Source organism: Lissotriton vulgaris, chromosome 7, assembly GCF_964263255.1.
Source record: "Lissotriton vulgaris chromosome 7, aLisVul1.2, whole genome shotgun sequence".
NCBI lineage: Eukaryota > Metazoa > Chordata > Amphibia > Caudata > Salamandridae > Lissotriton > Lissotriton vulgaris.
The window spans coordinates 1,246,402,403-1,246,426,508 of NC_141695.1; the positions used below are offsets into that span (position 1 = coordinate 1,246,402,403).

A 24,106-nucleotide genomic window follows, 5' to 3' on the forward strand; every position below is an offset into this window, starting at 1 on the left:
CTGTGACGGTTCTCTCTCCTATCTCACCCTTGATGAATGTTGTAGGCACCACCCTGCTCCTAGGGACACAAAGATGCAAAGATGGTCTGAAGTGGGGTGTGTGAGGGTGTAAAGACTATGACATGGGGATATAGATTGGTTGAAGTGTGTAAGAGGGTATAGAGACCTCTATAAGAGGACACACAAAGGGGGAGGGTGGATGAGCACAGTACAAGAGCTGAGAAAGATCTGCCATATTTCAATTTTACTTTCTAAACATTAACGAATGTTGAAAATAAATAACAAGGCGAGTGCAGCATGATGTAGTTTGTTTATTTTCAGAATTTAACTAAAAAATCAATATAGATTTTTATCATCTTTTTCACATTTTTTTTATTTTTCCCCATAAACATTTAAAAACGTTATCGTTGATTTTAAACTACTTTTCGGAATATTCGGATTGCCTCTGCTCATGGGACCCATGCCCCTCATCAATTTATCAAAGCTATCTTCAGATCTTAGTGTAACATACGTCCGGGAGAGAAAACAGCATTCACGAAGTTTACAAACGCCACAATTTGCAAGAAATGTGAAGATTTGTAAACTTTGCAAAGCTACACTTGCGATTGAAAGTTTAGTACCAAAAAAAGGTTTTTGCTCTGGAATTTTGTAATTGAAACTTTATTTGCAAAATAATGTCACCCAAATGTCATTTGTACTGAGGTTTGTTTTCCATAAAACCTACTTTAGCAGGGTGTTTTCTTGCACTTTTTAAAACCTCCCAATCCTTGCAAAGTTTGCAAAGCTGTATACATTGTGAAAAAAGTGGCGAGTTCGAGGAGCAAAAACTTCGCAATTTCGCTCATTTCTTGAGGAAGTTGTTCAGTTTGCTCCCTCTCATCCGAAAACAATGAAATTGCATCGAAAGCACGGTTCACTCCTATCCTGGACAAAGCTTTCTCCATACCACTACACAACAGTTGTTTTTAATAGGGAATGTTTTACTATCAAAACAGACCAGACAGATACGATTCTAAATAAGCACTATTGGTGAACGAAAATTGGTAGCAAACCATTTCAGGACCAGAGCACAAGTTCCATTCTTCATGTCAGGCATGCCATCCAAACGCTTCTAGCATTACAATTTTGAACCACATGGGGGCGCATGGACACAGGAAAACACGATTTATTTCGGAAGCAATCCCCGTTATTTCCAAGCTCTCGAGACACGTGCTGCGGAAGTAAAATATGGCCAGTGGCGATGCCTCAGACCGTCGCTTCTGGGGGTGGCTTAGAGAGAGTGGGGGCTTCAACCTTCGCCGTGGCGCTCACATCTTCTGGGCCAAGTCCTTGATGGCCTCCTGAGTTTTGGCGGTCGCTGCATCGATGGCGCTCTGGGCTTGTTTCGAGGCCTCATCAGCAGCTGGCGGGACGGACATTCAGTCAGCCAAGGCGGAATGCGTAAAAATAGGGGGGAAAAAGATCAGAAAAGTGATTAAATGGAACAGGTATTGTCCCCATAGGTTGATAGAACAGACCTCGGAAGAAACGGTTATGAAGAGTCGGATTACACTTTTAACAGATTTATCAAGAGTAACAAAGCCCTTAAATGTCCCTGCCAGGGTAACATCTAGTCTAGCATTGTCTAGTGCATTCTGGGATTTGTGGCCTTGTTGGTACCATTATGAACGGGGAACATAGGAACCAGAATGTATAAAAAATGTCTTGTGTTATCTACTCCTGGAACTAGGAAATTTGAGAGCTCAATATGTGACTCTTACATCTTGTAACCCTCATGGTCTTATGCAGTACATCCTGTACATTGATTTACACACTTGTATGATTTATTGTCAGTTTATAATGTGTGCGTGTTTTGTAAAGTGCTCTGACCTCCTTCATTAGGATAGGTAGTCTATAACATAATTAAATAAATACATTTGTGATATTTAAATTGTTATGCATGTAACTACAAATACAGACCCATACATCTGGCATTCTTACAATGGATGGATATCTGTTATGTACCGGAAATGAACAAAGTCAAAAGCCTGCCTCCGATTGAAGGTTCTCCTTAGTACTTGTGAAGTAATAACATGCTGTGTGTCTTTGCTACCCTCCATTGCATTGGGACCAAGGTGAGAGGCTTCAAAAGGCACCCAACTAGAATCATACTAGGATAAAAAAAATGGGCTAATGGGCTATTGAGTTCAGCCTTTGTTTTGGGCTCATCTGGAATCGGAAAAAAGAATGCCCTTTCACCACTTGTATGTTGCTCCTTGGAACGGAAAGAAAACAATGTGCGGGCACTAGTGAGCCTGTTCAGCAAATCACACTGGAACTAATTCAGCATATTTCACTGGGCCAGGTGTTATGTTATGTTATGTTAATCATAATTTATAAAGCGCACAGGCACCCAAGGGTTTCATGGCGCTAAACAGTGAGGGGAATTGACAGCAGATAACCTATACGGGTGCTTGCTTAAAGAGCCAGGTCTTCAAGGCTCTCGGGAACACCATAAGATTTTCACAGCTTCTGATTGTCAAAGGGAGTGCATTCCAAACCTTAGGGGCAAGGTAAGCAAATCGACACCCTCCATGTTCCTTCCGCTTGAAGGAGGGTAAGGTGAGCAGAGAAAGATGAGCTGAGCGGAGATTACGGGAAGGCTCATGCTTCACGATCATGCTATTGATAAACCTGGGACTCTTTCCCTGAAGGGCCTTAAATGCCAGACACCCAACCTTAAATGCCACCCGTTGAGCGATAGGTAGCCAAAAAAGAATGCCCTTTCACCACTTGCATGTTGCTGCTTGGAACAGAAAGAAAACAATGTGCGGGCACTATTGATCCTGTTCAGCAAATCACACTGGAACAAATTCAGCATATTTCACTGGGCCAGGTGTATACCCGATTCCTCAAATAATATCTGCCGGATCACAGATCTGGCTGGATCTGCTTCATTTCCCGCACTGTACGATGCACATGATAACAAACCTGAGAATACAAAGAATAAAGCTAGGACTAGCTGAGCATTTATGCGTGGAACTGGGATACTTCGGAGCCTTGGGACACTGAAATAACCATCCCAGGTACAAGTAATGGGCCCAAAGGTGCTCTGTTCCTAAATTTGAGGAAGCAGAAGAGGCAAGTGTTTAGTGAAACGCAGAAATAGTGATTGACATGGTACAGAGCTCTCTTATACCAGAATACCTTTCCCTAAATATAGTCCGACAACATTGTTTCCAAAAATATTGCCTCATTGGATTTAATCGAAAATCTAAACACAGTGCTCTTGTATTTCCGTAAACTATATTTAAGCCACAATATTTTTGTCAGGCTAAATATAGGGTATGATGTTGTGCTATACAACCAATCTATGCATGAGTACTCCAGGAATTTCTTTGCATTCTGGTACTGGTAGTCCTGATTGTGTAATGGGATAAGCAGGGCTACAAGTTTCCAGAATGCAAAGCACATGTATGGATTTGATAAGTTACTCACTCATAGACCAGGAAGGTCTGGACTGAAGATGAAAATGAGCCTTGGCAAAGTGTTCTAACCAGCCCAACACTGCTTTAGGTTGGTCCCCAGTGGCTTAGGTGGTTGGGTCATGGCAGCTCATCCATCTCTGAAAGTAACCTGCTAACCAGCAGCCTACTGGGAAAAGGCCAGAGTGGCAAAATGTCCAGTCAAACACTTCCAGTTGATTCCGCTGGAAGGCCAGTAGCAACAGGATTGACTCAGTGACATGTAATTATAGGTTATGGACTTTTGCATAGTGCACAGCCTGCCATTATTAAGCCTCGTAGCATCGTCAGTCATCTGTGGGAGTCTTCCTGTGAGTACATGTTCTAAGTATTGTGTTCTGGCCCATCTCTGGCGTGACTGCGAATTTTGGTGTCAAATTTTCTTCTATGGTACGTTTGGCAATTTCACTATGGCCAGGCTTATACATCTCCCAATAGGGCATTATTCTGCCCTTTGATGCTGCGGCATAACAAAACTTGAGGCGGCCCCCCTGCAAAGTACATGGAGGACGCCCCCACGCTCCGGACCCAGTCAGGAGCTCTCAGGCAAGGGGCCCTCCACTCATGCACAGTGCTGGAGGGGGCTCCCTGGAGCTCAGGAGCCCCCCACACCGCAGGAGCTAATGTTACCCCACTGCTTTGGTGATTGGAAACTGACTAGAGCTAATGTTGCTGACTGTGTTGTTTTTTTCTCATTTAGAAGGGTATATATGATACTTTGTCTGATGTGCCTGTTTGATGTGTGTACTTGGTTTTTGCATTGCTAGTTTTGTGGGCTGGAGGTATATAGGTGGTGTGTTTGGATTTTTGTGTTGCATCTTTCAGCTGCGGTGGTGTAAGTGAGATCTTCTTTCTTATATGCTCTGTTGGATGTTTGTACATGGTTTATCCTGTGGACAATTTTCCTTGGGGGGCAACATGATCGCAGAATATATAGCACATTAGTTCTGTGATGGATGCATGTAGAATAGCAAAAAAGCAAAGGATAGAAAGACTTAAATTATCCAAATCACTGATAATTACTCTGGATGCAATCCAGCCAATCACTTTTTTTCCAATCTTTGTCATTACAGGCAGAGACCACCCATTTGCAAATCATTCTTGTCCGGCTCCAAAAGGGAAATTTCAGCCTAAGCCGAAAGGCCATTTTGGGGACATAACAGGGTAGTTCTGGTTGGTCTCTTCCTCGTAGATATTGACCAAAGTTGACTTACATATGGTTGGTCACTAGAGGCCTGATTCACAAAGGGCTTCTACACTCATGTTGAAGGCCCGCAGTCGTGGTGGGGATCCGAACTTGTGGCGGGACCTCCGCAATGGGTAACTGCAGTATGGAGGTCCCGCCACAAGTGCTGAGGCTCTTTGTGAATTGGACTCTGCGTGGGGTGGCAAAAAACAATGTGCTGGAATGTAGCCTGGGATAACTATCAGTGACTGAGCATAATTATAGTATCCCAACCATCGTTTTTTGTCATGTCTGGATGTGTGCAGGATGCTCTGTGTAATGTATATTGGAGATGTATGTGTGGGCACGTGCGAACAAAGCAAAACCAAAGGGGATGATGGACGGAGTGTTGAACATTGCAAGCACTCACCCCCAGTCACAGATCTGGGTTTAATCCATCATCATTCTTTAGCTCACTCCTCTACCCCAGTTCAGACATAACCATATGCAAATCAATCTGACCCTGTGCCTCATGTGTGTGCACGTGCACCTGTGTAGTGTATTGATGGCTAGGGTTTTAGATTTGCCTGGTTATATTCATTGCCAAAGCCCAAGCCTGGTGAGAAGAAGGACAGTGCTCTGCATATTTACACTACGGATGCCTACTAAAAGCAGACCACAGTGGCAGAGCCAGTGTGAAATGGGCTGGAGTGTAAGGAAGGAAATAGTCATTCTGACCACTGTTTGAACTGTGAAATACAGCAATAATCAGGGTTCGATGGGCCCCTAAGGCCTCTGACCTGGGCACCACTGCACCTGTTGTACAAATTAAAACTACGCCATTGCAGGCCAGGCGAGATGATGACATGAGCAGCCGATATGTGTTAGAGTTTGGAAGAGCTAGGAAAGAATCAGCCATGCCAGGCTGTTGCTTATACAATGATAGTAGGGTTGAGGGACAGTCAGATTTTAGCCCTGTCCCTTTTAAAAGCCAAAATTGATGGGGTAGAATTTGTCACATTTAAGTTTCCTTTTATTACCTGTTTTGGTGGTTTCTTTGGTGGATTCCGACGTCGTCTGTACCACGTCTTGGGCTGCCAAAACTAAAAGAACAAAGGCAGTAAGTTAAAGAGGTGCAAACACATACACAAAAGAGGTAAGATTAGCGCCACTGGAATTATGCGGCAGGGATGACCAAATTATGCAGCTTAGTGGACTAAATCATGCAGCAAGAAAAGTCAAATGATGTGCCTTAATTCAGCACATTTTGTGATAGTATTACTTTATTTCTTTTGTCTTTTTTACATGTTAACACTGTCTGCACAATGGTTTTGACCCATAAGCACCGATTTAACACCCAAACACAGCAATAAGCAACAGATAGGTGACCAGTCAACACAAGGGAAGAGCCTTTCACTATGTGACAACATGTGTTACTACATATTTGGTAACTTTTGACCCATTACATCTAGAAACAAATTTGTTTTGCTAAAATATTCAGATTATGCAGCAGATAATAGATTATGTGTAAGGCTTCCTGTTTTCTGTTTTTACTGATTTTTACAGATAAATACAGACTGAAAACCATTTATTTTCCTGTCTGTATTTATTTATTTATTTATTTCTTTTTTAAATATCTTTTTATTTTTCGTTATACACACATTGTACGTTTTACATTTTATGCCTTTTAAGTGCTTCAACCATTAACATTATATATATATTTATACAGTACATATTCCTTATAATTCATCTTCAATTGCAAGTTAATTACAGTGTATTATGGCGTAGTAGGCCTTCAAAACAAAAGGAAAGAAAAAGAGAAAAGTGAAATAAGGGTAACAACGAAAAGCGATCAACAAACATAAAATACAATTTAACTCCGGTCCAGACAATAATCAAATACGATCAGTACCAGCAGCCTTAGTACAGTCCCAGAGCCTCCTTCCATCTAGCTATAGGCTCCCAAATTTTTAGGCCTCGCAACCTACCCCTCCTACCTTTCCGTGCATAGATGGGTTTCTCCAAATTATAAGCAGCCATAAATTCGCCAGCCAAATTTGCACAACCGGTGGATTTTTACCCAACCACACCCTGGCTATGGTCAATCTGTACACTGCCATGGCCATAAACATAAATTCCCTCTGTGGGTTATTCCCCTCTGGGCCTATCCCCATCAGTATCCAAGTAGGAGTTAGAGTTGATTGTATACCTAATGACCTATCCAGAAAGACCTCTATATCTTTAATCAAAGTGTGTATTTGGGGACAGGTAGCGAAGATATGAACAATATCTGCCTCTATTGAGTTACATCGAGGGCAGGAGGTACCCGTTATGCCCCCCCAGTTTGCTATCCTAGCTGGGGTAAAGTACAATGAATACAGAGTTTTGTAATGCTGGGACTGTAAAGGAGCTGAGCACAGAATTGTGCGACCCAGGTCCAGTGATTCCTGAAACCTTCCAGGTTCTCCACCCAGTTTCTCGGCCCACTTATTACTATGTTTATCGATATCATCAATTTTCCCCTTTACCAGACATGCATAGAAGGATGTAATCGTGCAGTCCCCGCCTAGCTTTATTTTCTCCAGAATTTCATTGCTGTCATATCCTGCTGGCCCACCCTGCTTATTACTAAAGAAGCTCCTAACCTGCAGGTATTTAAAAAAGTCCCTTCTGTCAATGCCATATTTGGATATAAGATCTATAAACTGTACTATCCCCTCTGAATCCCTCAGGTCACCAATCTGTGCTTTCCCCTTTTCCGCCCATCCAGCCATTGTTGAGTCGGCGGAAACTGCCGCTGGGAAAGATCTGTTCTTGTACAACCTAGTGTACCTATTATATCTCCCTAATCCAGATTTTTTGAAAGGGCGTTCCATATTTTGATTGCTGCATTAACCGTCTTGAATCTTGTCCTCTTGTAATATCCAAACTAAGTACTGTTTAGAAAACAGTTTTCTGCCTCTGCTCCCAAAACTGCTGCATACACTTCCGTGGACATAGTTGTAACTCTTTGCTCGATACCCCCCGCCAATCAGTCCCTGCCTATACTGTATGGCCGCAACCAAATAATAAAGTCTAAAATCAGGGGCCCCCACCCACCTCTCTCTCTTTTGAGAGAAATGAATCTATAGGCCCTCCGAGTCTTACCGTGAGCCCATATAAATCTATTCAAAATTATCTCTAATATATTGAACCATCTAGCTTCAAAAAATAAAGGAATAGACCTAAAAAAATAAAGAAATTTAGGCAGGATCAGCATTTTTATAACATTAGTGCAATCCACGAGAGAAAGGTGTAAATTATTCATTCTTTCCAAATCAGCCTTTACCCTGGAGATTAATGGAGCCATATTATTCTCCACCACCATGTCCAGGTTTGCCGAGATTGCCACCCCAAGATATACTGCTGAACTAACCACCCATATATCATTACAACTAGAGTACACATTTTCTACTATCTGGGTCTTAGATCTATTCAAACTATACCCAGAGACCTGCCCAAACAACTGGGCCTCAGCTTCCACCTCCCTAATAGCCAGTGACGGATTAGGAGTCAATATGGCCACGTTGTCGGCATAGGCCAGGGTTTTTACCGTGCAGCCATTTACCCTCATTGGTGGAATCTCAGGGTTACTTTCAAACCTACGCAGAAGTGGCTCTAGATACAACGCAAACAGCAGCGGGGACGTAGGGCAACCTTGCCTAGTCCCCCTACCGATCTTCACTGCTGCCGAATGCCCCCTATTGACTCTGATCTTGGCGGTTGGTTCATTATATAAAGCCTGTATAGCCTTTATAAAACCTTCTCCAATACCACACCACCTCATAACTAGCCATAGGTAGTCCCAGGAGACCCTGTCGAACGCCTTCTCTGCGTCTAAGAACAGCGCTGCTATAGGGTCTCCTAGGACGCCTACCGCATCAAACATTGTGGCCACCATCCTAACATGCCGTGGTGTACCTTTGCCGGGTATAAACCCATGCTGTGAAGGGCCTACCAAATGCTCAATAATCCCCGACAGCCTCTTTGCTAGCATTTTGTAGTACATTTTTACATCAGAATTCATTAGAGTGATTGGCCTGTATGAACCAGGCGCCGTCAGAGGCTTCCCCTTTTTTACAATTACAAAAATATCCGCCCCGCCCCGTGATTCCGGACTCGATTTCCCCCTTTGTGCCTGCAACATGATGTTAAACATATCCACCAAAAGTACTCTTTTAAATACTTTATAAATCTCCACCGAGATTTGGTCCGGCCCGCTGCCTTCCCCGAGGGTAGGCTGCTCAAAGCCGCAATTAATTCCTCCAGATGTAATGGGGCGTCTAAGACCTCCCTTTCTTCCTCTGGCATAGTTGGGGGAAGGGTGTCCATAAGATAACTTTCTATATCCGCCAATCCCCCTACATTATCAGAGGCGTACAGATCTTTGTAAAAGTTCCTAAAAACTTCTCTTACCAAGTCAGCATTCATAACCAGATTACCCTGCACATCCATAATCTCTTTAATATCAGCTGTAGCTAATCTCTGCCTAGTCCGTATGGCTAAAATATGCCCCACTCTTTCACTTAACTCATACGTGCTTTCCTTTTTAACCAAATAATTCTCTGCTGCTTTCTTGGCGATACCTTCTATTACTTCTGCTTTAAGCGCTATAATTCTAAACAGATGTAGTTCAAGCGAGTAGTTCTGAAGTATAGCTAAAACGAATTCTTCTTCCTCTTTTAGAAAATTTTGCCGTACTTCCTCTATCTTTGCTTTCTCCTTCTTTTGTCTTGCTAGAACAAAGAAAAGCTCAGTGTCTCGCCCCGCAACCCCGGCCTTAAAAGCGTCTCTTACCACCCCCGGGGATGCTGTCCCTCTGTTGATATCCCAAAAGTATTTAATCCATGCTTCCATGTATTCCCTATATGCCAGATCCTTTAATAGTGCTCTCTCAAAGGTCCACTGCATAATTCTTCTTTGGACCTGGCCCAGCTGTAATGTCAACACCAGAGGACTGTGATCTGAGACAATCCGGGGCTGTTTCTCTATCCGAGAGCCAGGAGTCAAGGAGTTGGAATTAAAAAAATAGTCCAGCCTGACCATGATTTTAAGAGGAGCAGAAAAAAAAGTGCTGCCATCCAAATATGGATGTAACTTGACCCACGGATCCCCCAAAGAGTTATGAAACACCATGTCTGAAAGTGCTCTATACATTTTCTTTTTCCTCCCCAAGTATTTTCCCCCTGGCTGTACAAATGAGCTATCTGGATCATGTATATTAAGGTCACCACAGCATACAATAGGCTTGGGCCACTGAGACAATTCTGCATCCAGAAAGTGGAAAACATCAGGGTCATCCTCCGTGGAGCCATATATTTTAACCAACGTTAAATTCTCACCTTTAAAACCTATTTCCAGAATCACCCACCTACCCCATTGGTCCTCCTTCTTCCTTCTTACCGCCACATCCCTACTTCTCCCCAATACTGCTACTCCTCTGGTTTTTGTCCCCTGTTTACTATTTGCTAAAACTGTAAACCCCAATTGCTCCAAAAGGTATGAATTTGTTGCTTCTATGTGGATTTCCTGTAGACATATCAGGTCTAAATGCAGAGTTTTAAGCAACGCCGCCAGTCTCTTATTGACTTCGTTGAGACCACAAACATTAATCGAGGCAATCCTACAGGCCATTAAAATATATGAAAAACCTTGCAAAAAAAAAACAGTTAAATAAGCATACACTGTAGCTGCCACGACATCCATTTACTAGTTTTATGTACCGAATAACCTGTGCCCTACACCAGGTAACAATGTGCTGATTCAAACCATAAATACCAAACATTTGTACACCTTTCACCACCCCCTTACCCCCTTTAACCCCCTTACCCTTCCCACCCCTCCTGACTCCTCCCCCCCTTTACTGGCAAATAGGTCAAGGATGACCTATGTGTGACCGCTTTTGGATTGCTTCAATCGCATCCCCCTCCCACCTACCAGTCTGCCATGCTGTAGGACCCCCTTGCCCCCTTATCCTGATCTCAGACAGCCTTAATCCAGCGTTTATAACAAAATACATTTTCAATTTAGACATCCGAAATGAGTTAACCCCCCTTCTGACTTTTGAGCTCATCCAGGAACTGATGGGCTTTGATCTCTGAAGGGAACATTCTTACTTTCCCCTTCGTGATCACTGTTAGCCTGGCAGGGAAGAGAAGGTACGCTTCTGAGCCCAGTGACTGAAACGGTGCGATCATCTGCCTGAGCCTCCACCTTCTCTCCACCGTAACATGGCAGAAGTCAGGCCTAGCAAAAAAGGTGGTACCCTCAAATGACCGCCTGCTGGCGGGTCTAGCTTTATCAATGATTTCTTGTCTTAGCAAAAAGTTCCCTACATTTACTAGGATAGCCCTGGGCTAAGGCCCCTAGCCACCCCCCCGCTCCTCGCTCCTTCTTCAACGTGAATGGGAACCTATGTGCCCGTTGTACCTCCTTCTCCCACTGCCACTCAGACTCAGGAAATGCCCCCTTTAACAAGTTCACCACAAATCGCCTGGTGTCCTGCTCTTCTAACCCTTCCGCCACACCCAACAGTCTAACGTTATTACGTCTCTGGCGATTTTCGAAATCTTCCAGTTTCCACTGAAGATCCTCAGTTAGTTTTTCCTGTGCTGTCTTGAACGTCTGCCAGCTTCTAACATCATTCGCCAACTTGCCCGTCCGTTCCTCAACTTCCGTTACTCTGTCTGATATTTCGTCATATAATTTATTCATTTTCCTTATTGTGTTCTGGATTTTCTTTGAGGCCTGTCTTGCTCTCTGGCTTTCCGACCTAGCCTCTGCTTGCATTTGCTTAAGTGTGTTAAATAAAAGGTCAAAAGGAGCATGTTGCACTGAAGACCCGGGAGGTGCTTCCATGGTGTAATCCTCCTCCTATTATGTCTGAGAAGTTGCTGAGTAGTCCCAGACTAGACGTTTTTCAATGCCCTTCGGTGACCCGGCAAGCTGCCTGCTTAATTTCGACAGTTTTTTCTTCTGAGTAGTGTCTTTACCGGAGGTGCTAGATCCTGAGTCTGAAATCTCATCTGAGCTCCCCTCACTGGTTCGCTCTGATTCCGAGTCCTCATTGAGGGATAATAAGCACTCCCCCTCAATTGTACCTCCTTCACCCCTTTCCAGCACTTCGTGAATCGTACCATTCCCCGCAGTGTCCTTGTTAGCCAGACTAACACTGCTGCCCCAGGTGTTACCGGGTTTCTGCGTGGATTTCATTTCGGCTTCGAGCAACATTATGGCCCCATCATGTCCGCCTTCCCTAACTGGGGCAATCCCACACCCGCTTCTCCTCCTACGCTTACCGTGCCTGGAACAGAGTCTTTCCTGCCACAAGACCGTTCTGCTGCAGGAGCCTCCATGAGTGAGACGGGATTGCTGTCTGGTTCGGGGCTAGATCGTTGCCTAGCAACCTTGGGCTCTGCGTTCACCGCGTCCTAAGCGTCCTCGAGGACGTTCTTGCGGGCATCTGATTTTCCGCTGGGTCCGGCGCTTCCATAGTTCTGTCCTGACGTCTTCGGGGTGAATACCTCTGTTAAGGTAGGCTGTCGCAGAGCAGTTTCTTTACCCTTCAGTTTCTCACCGACTCTTCCTGCCTTATCCGAGATCATGCTCCAAAAATCCGCTGGGCTGTCCTGTTCGACACCGGTGTTTATGCTTGTCTTCCCCCGCAGGTCTGTTTTCTTTTTTAATGGGGGAGCCACCGTTTTCCGAATTGCTCCGAGGGATCGTGCCAGCCCACCCGTGTTAACTGTCTCCTCGCCTGTTGACACTACCACAGTAGCTTTTACTGCTGCCGGATCCACCTGCTCTTTTGTCTTTTCTTGCCCTTTCTCCTGCCTCACAGGCCGCGGGGGCATTTTAGCCGCTTGCTGTTGCTTCTTTTTGGGTCCAAACACGCTCATCAGGACAACAAACTTTTCCTTAATCCAAAGCAGGTCCCAGAGTAGCTTCCACTGAAGCTGCGCAAATTGCTTCCTAATAGTAACGTAGCCCTTTAGTCCTGTATGTACCCAAAACTCCGAGGCCATCGGGAGGTACTCAGCATATCCGATTCTTACTGCATATACAGGTCAAGGTGGGAGAGAGGACGAGTGCGACTGCTCACCCCAACCCAGCTGCGGCCATCTTGCCACCCAGTTTCATTTTGTTGTATTTATTTTTTAAATGTAAATAAAAACGGAAATTATGTTGTGTTTGAATGATTCTAAATGCTTTCAGTCATGACTGCCAGGCCAATAGCTGTACAGATTGACAGGCAAGGGGTTTATTAAAAATATAAGTATTTTAGTAAAAAGCCTTAAAAAGCCTTAAACAGCAGTAGATTTGCACAACCGTGACACTAAAATTTCAGATTTTCTTACAAGTGCATATTTTACCACCTGAGTGGGTATATATCATTGAACCCTGTCATGCCTTCAGGCATGAGTGCACATTAACTGGCTAAATAAAAGCAGAAATATACACATTCCAGCTTCATTTTTTCACAAAACCTAAATAAATATGGATAAATACAGACGGAAATGACAAAAATATAAATACAATAAAACCGGGATCCCTAATTGTGTGGCACATATGACTGCAAAATCACATAATTACAATGGCCCTGGCTAAGGTACAAAACAACTACAGACATGAGATAGCTACAGACGAGCAAACGTTAGAGACTGTTCCTTCTTTGGGTTCCACTTGTGACTGTAATTTGTTTCTCATGTCCCTTGTGGAAACCTAATACAATCTACTCAACTCAGCTGCAGATCATGTAGCCCCCTTTTAAAATCCACCTTTTGGAAAAATCCCTGTCAAACTTGTAGATAGTTCTCACAGGAATTAATATTTCTAGAGTTCTCCCTTTAAGACACAGAACGCCGCTGGCAACACAGCTGTGAGCAGGGCTACTGGCCTTATGCAGGGGAGGACCAAAGTATGCAGCAGGGTTTACTAAATTATTAGACAAGAAAAGGCAAATTACACAGCATATTGTGGTTCACATTTTTTGTTAGTATTACCTCTATATTTTGTCGTTTCTACACGTTAATACTATCTAGGCAACTGTATCACCTTATTTGTACCGGTCTGACACCCAAACACATCAATCAGCAACAGAAAGATTTGAATTTGAATTTGAATTTGAATGCAGATTTGTAAAGCGCATAGCTACCCTGGGGCATCCTAGCGCTGACGATCAACCTGTAGCTTTCAGAGGGGGGAAGTAGTAGTGATGGGTTATGGGAAGAGCCACGTTTTTAGTTGCCTACGAAAGGCTAGTAGGTTGTGTTCTCTTCGGATTGAGAGTGGGAGGGAGTTCCACAGCTTTGGAGCATTGTATGAAAACAGTCGCCCCCTGGAGCGGGCCTTTCTTATTCTGGGGACACTGGCCAAGGAAAGGGAGTCTGATCTGAGTTGTGTGTTCGAATGATGAGGTTTGAAGAGAGATCTCAGAATAGGCGGGCCTCTGCCTTGAAGTATTTTGTGTGAGATGCAGAGGGTCTTAAAGGTGATCCTTTCCCTAATCGGGAGCCAGGGGACCAGGGAACATTTGTGAAGGTCCTTGCCTTGTGTAGCACTGTGTAGCAATGTGTTGCCTCATTTTTTATTTTCATTAAAATTCTCAGATTATGCACTACATGATGGATTATGTGGCAACTGTGGCAAATACATGATTATGTGGAAAATGCCACAGCCGCAAACACAGAGAGAGGTACTGTGACCTGAGAATCATTTGGCAGTCTGCTCAGCAACCCCATACATTTGAATTGCCTAATCTCTACTGATAACGGATAACAATCCAGAAACAGGTGTCTAGGGATGGCCAGCACTAATCAGCACCTACCTGGTGAAAAACTAGAGAGACTATGCAAGTACACACACTTCGCGAACTGCATTTTGTTTACCATGATGCCTAGGGGCAAAACTGCTGGGAGGTGAAGCAGTGTGATCCCACATTTGTTTCCCGCAAACAGGGTTGAACTGGCCCTTAGGATAATCGGGTAATGCCTGATGGGCTTGTCTAAAAGATCAGTGTCTGGGCGGTGTTTTAGCTGCTTGCGTGTCTGTTTTATGCTCTGCTGGACAGGTTTTTACTGTTTGGTTTCCCTGATACTAAAACAAACATTGGATGCAAATTCATGCGGATTTTCATACCTTATTAAACATTATACAGTGTATATTTACAAGTTTAAAATTCCACTAATTTGCAAACTTGGGCCTTTATTTTTGCTATTTAATTCACTAATGGGGGACACTTTTGTTTGGTGTCCAGGCCTATTTTCTATCCCAGACCTACCCTGCAGTAAAAGGACATTCAGAATTCCAGTGGCTCTGACTAAGGCCCTGCAACTAGAGTACAGTGAAAAAAATGCTAATCCTTTGTACAAGTGTGCCGTTCATATTGTCAAACATGAATTCTATTCAAATAAAATTCTGAATAGACCTAAAGTCCTCACATCCATTTTTTCTGTTATTAAAGAGTGGCTTGAACCACCTAACTTGGTGGATCCAGCTAACTGAGGACAGGTGCAACCAAATAATTGATTTTTAGCTAATAAGTTCACAGCCATTCAAGCACCCTTATCCCAGTCATCTTCCTTCTAACACCCCACGTCTGTCAACACCAGCTTTCTTAAGTGACCCCTGGTATTTTATCTAGCTTCTCTTCCCTGAGTGAGGTGGACCTTGTCGCTTCAGGTCAATCCTCTGGTCCCCCCTGGGGCCTCATACCAGTCATGAGTACAGTTGAGTTGGGTAACAATAAGCATCTGCTAATCGGCACCAAGATGCCCTTTGGGGTGAACGTGCAATTTACAAATACACATGTTATGTGATGTGTTGATATGCTAAGCTATGTTATGCAGGGCTGGACTACAAGGCCAGACTGGGAACCCAAAGCAGCCCTGGCAATTTTGTCAGACCAAATCCCACTCCCAGGAAGGAGAGGGGGGTCAAACGTGAAGCACTGCTTCTTAACAAAACCAGCCCACAACACTGCTGCATTTATTGCTGGGGGGCGATATCGCAGCATTGCTGCAAAACCGGCCCAGAGTAAAAAAAACGGCTCCCAATGCTCCAGAACCAGCCCCCAACCTTCCGGCTTCCCGGGCAAACGTCCGATGCCTGCTACTGCCAGTCCGGCCGTGATTTTTTTTTTATGTTACCTGTACAGCATCATAACAAACACACAATGCCGGGTCCTAGCCTGCATAGAGACATTTTTAACACCCTGCTCGCTGAATGCTTGAACCTCTGCCTGCTTCTGTAAAGAGTGTAAAAGATCTTGGAGTAAAGATTGACTCCTGCTTGACCCTAGCCTATCAGATTCCTTCAGGGGTGAAATCATGCTTCTTTGAGCTGCACATACTAGAGCGAGTCCTCCATCTTTTTTCTTTTCCACACGAGGTGCAAATTCTGAACGATTTTGTATCTGCGTGCCATGACTAGCACGAAGCCATCCATCTTGACCTTCCGGTCTATTTGCCATAGAAGTTGCAGCTTGTCCAGATCTACGCTGCTATACTGGTGCTCGGTTTTCACCTGCGAGAATGTATTTCACTAGCTTTAGCTTCTTCGCATTGGCAGCCTGGGAAGGAGTGGATACTGTTTAAATCCATGTGCTTGGTGCACAGAGGGTCTGAAGAATAACATTTTAAGCTGTTCAAAGCAATTGTTTCACCCTGCAATTTTACAGCTTTTCAATGGACATTTCCTATGTTACTTTTTCTCTGACGTCAGGGGCACCTAATTTATACTCCTAAACCAGGTTTCCTCAGTCTGATGGGAAATGAAGCCTGTGAAAACGTGTTCTTTCCATTATGTAACATGGCTTTTTACCCGAGCACATAGTTACACACTAACTTTCAAAAATGGTGACTTCATAACTCAGCGCCAAGAGACCTGCTGGTCTACATGCGCTTGAGAAATTTTCTATAACATAACATAACATGTTTGGCCACCTACATTTTTTTTAAATGTCTTCCTGTCCCCTGGAAGAAATATGCATTTGACATTGAGAGGTAATACTTTGTTGCATGACACCCTAAACACCTGGGTGGATCTGAATACTGCTCCTGGTGTTGCATGTTGGCAGCTTCCCTGAAGCTTAGATCACCTAAAGCAGACAAAATGACTGCAATGGCTGAAATTTACCAGTGTAGGTGAGCAGGCCCATGTAGGGTACCCTGCATCAGGGGACAGATCTCCCTCTGCACCAATGACCCCCAACTCCAGCTGCACTCCCTCCTCTCATACCAAAGTAACCCCCAAACCCCACTTATAGGGGCCATAAACAACACAAAGGTCCAGCACACTTAGTTTCAGTCAGAGTTCTGTAAGAGTGACTAGTATAGTACAAACATTTGTAATTTCTATTAAAAAAATAAAAAATCAGCAATTCAGCAGAGTTGTTTCCTTCAAATTCTTTATTGGTGACTTATTTTTCTCTACAAGATAAAAAAGACCATCGCTACGGTCTGTGCTGGACCTTTGTGTTGTTTATGGAATTTTTAGATATTACGTGTCTTAGGAGATTTAGGGGTATTGGATCTCCGGTCCCTAGCACCTTGTGCATTTAGATATAAATTACACCACTAAGGATAGGTGCAGTTTTTCTTTGCCTCAATCCCCGTTCTATCAGTACTATAGTCCTACTTATAGGGGCGTTTAACTGCATCCTATAACCCATACTTATGCTGTGATCTTGTTGGGTAACAGTTTGAGCCCCCAACCTCTGACCTTTCACCAAAGTGACTGAGCATCAGGTAGCCCCTGCTCTGGTTTTGTGATTGTGAACTGTTTCAGGCTCGCTATTAAACTTCAGACTCTGATAACGAACCCCACCAGCTCAGCAACGCCCCCTTTACTACCATGCTCGTCACTGCAGACTTCCAAGAGCTGGAGTCCAATGACTGCTACAGTGTTCAATGCTGTATTGTAACTTTTGCTACCTTGTGTCTTCCGGTAATAACAATGGCCACTGACAGCCTAACAACCAGGGACGAGCTGTAGATCCTCAACTGACGAGCCTACCCTTGAGGCCTAGACACACAGCGAGGTCCAGGTACTTCTGAGGCTTGACCAAGCCTGCCTCACAGTTGAACATGTCTCCCTTTGTTTAGCCAATGGGGTCAGCCATCCTAGGCATGTCCATATCTACACTGCAAAAACAACAGTTGATGGACAGAATGCAGAACAATGTCATACATTCACCCCAGACCAGAGATCTGGGCCTAAATCCATCGTTTTTTTGCAATCCCCACCACCCCAGTTCAGACATGGCCATTTGCAAATCATCCTTGACCCTGTGCCTCATGGGAACTGTCCAGCCCGAACTGCAAAGCCATGTCTTCCCTGGACCGGAATCAAGCATCCTAGGACTGGTTTCTGGCTATCAGCAGTCTTCAGCCAGGATAGCTTGACTCCAGTGGTGTGGAGAGCATGGGACTCACGTCTGAGCATACCCATCCCACTCGGGGTGACAAATGCAAAAACAACAGTTGATGGACAGAATGCAGAACAATGTCATGCAAATCAGCCTTGACCCTGTGGCTCCTGGGAACAGTCCAGCATGTCTGAACTGGGGTGTATTTGTAAAGCGCACAGCTACCCGTAGGTTTCCCAGCGCTGGGGGCCGTCAGGAAGATTAAGCAAGCTATTGCCCAGAGTCACATGGTGCTGGGCAGACCCCTGCCGTCGGTGCCGGGGAACGAACTGTGATCCGCAGCGTCTGGCGTCAGTCGCCCTGGCCGCTGCGCCACACCTCTTCCACAAAGGTAAAGGCTGGCCACCTCTAGTTCCCACAACCATTTTCCATTTTAACTGCTCTGTTACTCTGTGTGGAAAAAAAATCTGTGGGAAAACTACCAAGGAGAAAGGTTCAGCAATGGAACAAGTACAGGTGCGAGATGGGAACAGACGCGACACAGGCAGGTACAGATGTGAATCATGCGTAGATACAAGCCTTGTTCCGAGACATGGCTAGTTGCGAGATTATGCAGCAGATGACGGATTCTGATTCAAATGGGCAAATCCTTAATTATGTGGAAAAGCTGCGGCTGCAAAATGACATAATTCCAGAGGCAAGACTTGACTTGAGATGGCTGCAATCACATGACTGGTGCAGACATGGGGACATGAGATGAAGACAGAAATGAAAAGTACACTTAGCAGGCACTTATCAGTTGTAGGCCCAAGGTGGGTGCGAGCATGAGACAGGAACAGACATGAGACAGGCATACATGAGACAAGTATGCACCCTAAAGACGTGAAGATCCAGGACATGTACAGACATCAGATTGTTTCCCACAAGAAACAGCAATAGACATAACAGACATAACTTCTAAAGGCACAAGACGTAATGACGTACAACAGCTACATATATGAGTGTCACGGATATGAGAGTGCTTGAGAATGATGACAGCTGCAGGCACAAGTCAGCTGTTTGACACAGCTTCAGATGTAAGGCAGGTACAGTGGAAGCATAACAGTACTTCCTGATTTCGCCGGCCCCTCAGCCGTCATAAAGCCACTCTTCAACTTCTAGCCAGGCTATAAAGGTGACACTTCTGCCCCAACTGGTGCTGCCTCCTGGGGCATAGCTATCAATGGTGCAGCTGGTGCAGTGGCACAGAGACCCAGATGTGTGAGGGCCCCACTCTACCACAATTATAGTTTTTTACTACCAAACTGGGGCATGGGGGCCAATCCCTCAAATTTGCATAGGGCCCATAGCACCCTGGCTGCGCCAGTGGATGTCTCTATTATAAAGCCCACTCTGGCCATCAACCCTGGTCTTGTCATAAAGGCACCATAGGGCATCAGCTTCAGGTCATGGTTTAAGGAACCTCTTATAAGGCTGTTGGTCTCATCATCCTTCTCCTAGATCGTGACCTAAAGGCCCTGTTATAAGAGCCCCGACTCCTCACCTTGTTATAAACACCACTCCATATCCTTTTTAGTTAACGAACCCGTCCCAGATACTATAACCATCTCGAAGTGCCCCGACATGACAGCCATCCACCCTCCTGCCTGCCATGAGGGGATCTTAGCTGGAGTGAAAACATCTTTGTGTAGGGAATTGACATCAAGTACAACTCACAGTCGAGCATCAATTCCCCTTACCTGGACTATGGTAACAAACGTCTATAACAGTGTCTGTATGAGGAGAATGCACTCTGACCACCCTGGCCCATGCTAACCATAACTCCACTCACAGCTCTAACTCTAATCCCTGCTTTGTACCTTGTTCCTATCCCATCTGCATTCTCGTATTTTAACTGTATCCTAACGTGTCCCTAACCTCAATCCTCCTTCCCTAGCACAGCAACCTACCCTATTTCTAAGGCTATCCCTAAGTGGTAATTCTATTAGTGACACTTGCCAAGTGCCTTTGCCCAGTGTATTTTTAAGGTTTGATGAAAAAATGTTTCTGCTGTCAATTTTTTGTTTTTATTATTGTGGATTAAAAAATTAGATTCATTATAACTGTTTCTGTTTATAGGTATTCCTTTATTATAGCATTAATTCTCAAATGTTTTTACACAGTGAAGAAATGTATAGGGCTCTGGCGGAAATACCACAATAGGTCTTTGTAATGGAAGCTTTCAAGTTCTGTGCCTATTGTGAACCCTCCTCCCACCCATAGAGGTCTTTTGTATTACATCTATGTTTATTTGGCTACTTTTAAAATCTCCATTATCCAACCCATGTACATGGTTCAGTTAGAATGGCCATGAGATTTTAAAGCCTGTCCCACGTCTCTTTCCATTCAGCCATCTCCTCAAGATCACATTAAGAAGCTCACTTTAGGGCACTATTAGAACAGACATCAACTCCTGGTGCACTTGTAAAGCTTATCCTAGGTCTCTTTAATTGAAGCAATTGGCCTGTTACCTTGACGTAAACATCTGCCGTAGGCCTTTCTTTTAAATTTCAATATAGGACTTTGGTATGGAACCCATCCACTCTTGGGTTCTGGTAAAGTGTATGTTTTATGGATCTTTTGTGATGAGCATCAACCTCTTTTTTTATTTTCAACATGAATTATTTACACATTAGCATATCATCAATAGAAGATGTAAGCAGGAAACAAAGCTAAGAGACAATTTTTATCATGTTCACTGAGTTGTTCTGTTCTGAAATTACCATTCACACCCCCACCCAATAGGCTGAGAGCGCAGGACAGCCAGGAAACATGTCGAACAGGTTCGATTTCAGAGGAGTGAATTATGGGTAGTCAACAGCTGTGGCCCCCCACCCCCTATCTTGGAAGTTTCTTAGTAATAATTAAGATAACATTCTGTTTTATATTGTTTAAAAAATATTTTCGAGGAAATGAGATACTTGTGGCTACATTCGATGGGGTATGTTACTGCTGATTTTCTGATTTTATTTCCATCAGTGCCGCCTAGTCTGCCTGCCCTTTCAGTAGGTCATCTGGACCGGTGTCAATCAGCAGTGATTGCACCGGTGCTATATGAACAGCGTTGACTTCCATCAACCTTCCCAACATTGGACAATGTTGCGATAGAACTGATATATGTTCAAGAGACAACACAAAGTCCAGATTAAAGAAGATGTAGTGCAAACCTTCAACTGCTTCTGCAATTGATAAAATAGGATATTTAGTTCTACCTTGATAAGTCAACTCCATTCATTGCAATCTCCTATATTATCCTCATTGGATATCCGCCCCATTTAAATATCAGGTAATAAATGGAATTTTAAACTTTATGTTTGGAATTTTTAAAATGAGACCGAATCAAGACCTAGTTTTGAAAGATTTTGCATGATTTTAGTCTAGATTCTATTATGAACCTTGTACTCCAATGTTTTAGAAGATATCCTGGACGATGTCTTTGCTGATTAAAATTTCAGACAAGGATCTCCTGCTTATTTCTTCTTCTTGGAGCAGAACAAGAAGATGTTGCCTAGTGATGACTAGGAAGGAAGCGCAAATCCAACAAATGCTAAGAAAATATCAATAAATTCGCTCTTCCACTAGCTCTCCGATATCTCCTATAAAAATGTAAATAACAGACTCCAACCAATGGAAAAAGCTGATCACGATGTATATATAATGGTAGAGTGCGAAACAGAGGAATCAAGGGTTCTCCTTTCAGACTGTAATACTGTATACATGAAAAGGAAACGGGAAGCAGTCAGCCATGGCCCGTGCAGGTACGAGCAATCGTGGCAGGGTGCGGGGGGATTTTGACAGACGACGAGGGAAAATTAATTATTTATTTAATTTTCCCTCATAGTCGAATTCCCCCCATCCCCAACCTGGCCCCACTGCTCCATCGCTTATACCTGCATGGGTCACTCCAGCATTCTTTCAGCAATGAAGTTGCTGAAAAAGCATGTCCTTTTTGTCATTCGAAACATCCAGGACTACACAGTGCCGATTTAGAGCCCCAAGTAGCCTGCATAATTACAAACAATATTAAATGAAATTTTTGGGCCCTCATTTACTGTTTCATGAAAAGTGTGCTGTTCTCTGTGCTGTTTCTACAGAGTTAATTCTAAATGGGCACTAAAGTGTGAAAACAATGTTGCTGTCTTTTTCTTTAATAGAAGGTGTAATTCGCACCATCGTTTTACTGGTACCTATGGATATGGTTTTCCCATGCTGTAATGTGGTAATGTTGTAGTACCAGAACTTTTCAAATTACAAAAAAGTGTAACATATGTGGTCAAATGCTTGCTCCACCATTAACCCAGTTTTTCAGGGTACTGGTCTTCTGTAATTGAAGGCATATGTCTAAAGCCAAAGTGGCAACAACATTTGCTGGGAGTCATGATTAAGCCCTGAATACTGTTCTCATGTTTTAGGGCCATTTTAATGCACCTTTGTAGAATTCTGTTCTCACTGTTATAAATTCTAATTTGTTGCGTGAGTTTTGATACATTTGTGTGGACCAACAGAACAATTAACAGTAGGGTTTCCATGAGCTAGTCAATCCATCAACTGGTATAAAAACAGTAATGTACAAAGCTATTTATGTTGGTCTAAACAAGTGATAATGGACTACAAACACATAATTTAGGACAACGCTCTTGCAAGTAGACCTATGTCAATGTTTGAGAGTAAGCAGAGCACATTTTAGCACTTTGTCAAATTAACCACAGGCATTTCTTCAAAAGAGTGGGTCCCTTTACAGAAGATAGGAGTTTGACAAGTTACAAACTCCACTCACTGATGTAATGACTTTGCACCTGGATACATCCTATGCTCTTCGGGGTTTGTAGTAATTTCATTAAAATTTCTGAGACTGTCATTGGGCTATTAATCATTTTCCAACATGATCCTTTTAGTATATGTCCCTCTTGCTCACCTGCTGTATCAGTCACTGTTTTCACTGCAGCCTCTGATTTTCCTTTCACATTGCCCAGGGATTTCTTCATGCTGCGCCCTTCTGGATCGCAACTCTCCACCTCTATGGATGTGGTTCAGCTTGTCTTCGGCTGTGCCCTTGCCAGTGCGTTAACTGCATGTGAGCTCAGCGCTGCTCGTTTAATACCCGGCCTTCATGTGCAGACGCCAGTGCACTCTACATAAAGCCCTCCAGGCAAAGTTGTGATGGCTTTGTGTAGAGTCTGCATTGGCTGCCAGAGATTTGTGTCCCCTCAGTTCTTTGTCTCCCATTTCAGCCTCATGTGGATATCTACAGATGGAATAAAATAATTAAATTAAATAATCTGCATCGGTAGGCATCTTTCTTTCTCTCTGGCCTACTCATGCCTATATGAAGGGATTTAGCATGTCAATTTTGAGAACAGCCAGGACCATCAGGAAGCGCACTGGCCACAGTGGCGGGAGTTGGCATTCAAAAGCAGACAATGATCCCGGAATGTAAGGGGAGCCAAAGCCGCGCAGGCAGAATAATCTAATTATTTTTAGCAGGCTCATCAATTTTTGGGCTTGGGTGATCTCAGGCTCTTTTAGGTTTGTTAAGTGTTACTGAGCACTTAGTATTTGTTTAATCATTTTTTACTTCAAGTATTGATTACATTAGGGTATTTTCCATTCTGCAAGGAGACACCTTACCTTATCACGGTTGCTGTTTATGGTAAGTGCATCACCTCTTTATGGTAGTTTCACAGCTTTGCAAATTTCTCAACTCCTTTTCTTCCCTACCGTCTCTCTTTCTCCTCCTCTCTTCCCTTTCTCTCTCTCTCTCTGTCTCTCTGTCACACACACACAAGCTATACACCCATGCAATAAACAGATGCACCGTGCACAGCAGTAGTTAATACTTCCCTGACACACTCACTACAAAACTGCTGAAAGAACAGCAGTTATGCAGTTTGTTTCCTTACCTAGGTGCATCTTGGGCAGCAACAGTTGAACCGTGCAACCTGCTCTCTCGCATGAAACGGGGACATTAGAGGCAGGAGGGATGCAAGCTTCCCT

The 24,106-nt window shown here is 43.8% G+C and overlaps 1 long non-coding RNA gene across 1 annotated transcript; it reads right to left on the reverse strand.

Annotated features, from left to right (window-relative positions):
- Positions 1-391: 391 nt before the first annotated feature.
- On the reverse strand, positions 392-23,170 carry LOC147703325 (uncharacterized). Its single transcript, XR_015297291.1, has 3 exons — positions 23,028-23,170; positions 5,709-5,771; positions 392-1,402 (listed from the first exon to the last, which is right to left on the reverse strand). It is a non-coding gene; the product is annotated as an uncharacterized LOC147703325 (long non-coding RNA).
- Positions 23,171-24,106: the final 936 nt, after the last annotated feature.